Here is a 2093-nt window from a genome sequence, read left to right on the forward strand (position 1 = left end):
GTTTTTGGTGGCTTTTTTCCTAAAAATGAGAATAGCATGAAATTCTTATATTTTATTATTTTTTTTTTTTAATTTTTTTTTCAACGTTTATTTATTTTTGGGACAGAGAGAGACAGAGCATGAATGGGCGAGGGGCAGAGAAAGAGGGAGACACAGAATCGGAAACAGGCTCCAGGCTCTGAGCCATCAGCCCAGAGCCCGACGCGGGGCTCGAACTCACGGACCGCGAGATCGTGACCTGGCTGAAGTCGGACGCTTAACCGACTGCGCCACCCAGGCGCCCCGAAATTCTTATTTTAAAAGTAATAAATTATGGGTGAAAAAATCCAAACATAGAAAAAATAATAATCACTCCATAACCTTTTTGTGAGCATCTCTTGCAACAATTTATTTACAAGATTTGAATAATTCAGCTTTGTGAATTGCTTTTTTCCCTCAACGTGTGCATGCTTCTCTGTAAGTACAGATTTTACAATATTGTTTTTAACGTTTATTTATTTTGAAAGAGAGTGCACCCGTGCATGCAAGCATAATAGGGACAAGAGAGGGAGAGAGAGAGAGAACCCCAAACAGGCTCTGAACTACCAGTGCAGAGCCCAATGTGGGATTTGATCTCACAAACTATGAGATTGTGACCTGAGCTGAAATTAAGAGTCAGTCGCTTAACAGACTGAGCCATCCAATCTTTCTTTTTTTTAATGTTTATTTTTGATGGAGCACGAGGAGAGGAGGGGCAGAGAGAGAGAGGGAGAGACACAGAATCTGAAGCAGGCTCCAGGCTCTGAGCTGTCCGCACAGAGCCTGATGTGGGGCTTGAACTCAAGATCATGACCTGATGAGCCAAAGTCAGACACTTAACCGACTGAGCCACCCAGGTACCTCTCAGTCTTGCATTTTTGATGACTACATGGCATGTAGTATAGAATGGATATGTCAATATATATTTATTTAACCAGGACTCTAGATGGCCATGTTATTTATAATTTTTCAATATTCTAAATTTTTTTTTAACGTTTTATTTATTTTTGAGACAGAGAGAGCATGAACAGGGGAGGGTCAGCGAGAGGGAGACACAGAATCTGAAACAGGCTCCAGGCTCTGAGCTGTCAGCACAGAGCCCGACGTGGGGCTCGAACTCACGGACCGTGAGATCATGACCTGAGCCAAAGTCGGCCACTTAACCGACTGAGTCACCCGGGCGCCCCAATTTTTCAATATTCTAAATAAAATTAATGTCCTTGTATAAATCTTTGCCTATTTGTCTATTACCTGGAAATGCAGAAGATCTCTCTGGGACAAAGCTTAGGAAGCAATCCTAAGGAATATTAACATTTAAAGGACAGATTGGGGGCGCCTGGGTGGCTCAGTCCGTTAAGTGTCTGACTTTGGCTCAGGCCATGATCTCATGGTTTGTGAGATCAAGCCCTGCATTGGGCTCTGTGCTGATGGCTCAGAGCCTGGAGCCTGCTTTGGATTCTGTGCCTTCCTCTCTTTCTGCCCCTCCACTGCTCACACTCTGTGTCTTTCTGTCTCTCTGAAAAATAAACATTAAAAAAAAGTATTAAAAAAAATAAAGGACAGATTATTTCATTTATTCCTTAAAATAATTGTTTCCCCCAATGTTAACATTTTACATAACCATAGTACAAAGATCAAAACCAGGGTATCAATAGGAAGGGTATTCTATAGATACTTTTTGGCACTTTGCTTTTTTTTTCTTAATGGCATATCCTGGAAATCACTACATCAGTTCATAGAAATCAACTTTTTTGTTTCATAACTGCATTGTACTCCATTGTGTGGAGTATCATAGTTTATTCGACCATTCTCTTACTCTTAATGTATGGGCACATAGATTATTTGCAGTATTTTGTAGTTAACAATGCTCCAGTGAGGAACCTGGTGTATAGTATTTTCATACTGTTGGAGTTCTGTCTTCAGGGTATATTCCTGGAAATGGGATGGCTGGGCCAAAAGGTAAGTACATATATAGTTTTGAAATTGTATTTTGTATGTAGTTTTATTATATATTGGCAAATTCCTGCCCTACGACTTATTTTTTGAAGAAACCAGGCCATTTGTTCTATAGATTC

The sequence above is a fragment of the Prionailurus viverrinus genome, chromosome D2 (assembly GCF_022837055.1).
Source record: "Prionailurus viverrinus isolate Anna chromosome D2, UM_Priviv_1.0, whole genome shotgun sequence".
Taxonomy (NCBI): domain Eukaryota; kingdom Metazoa; phylum Chordata; class Mammalia; order Carnivora; family Felidae; genus Prionailurus; species Prionailurus viverrinus.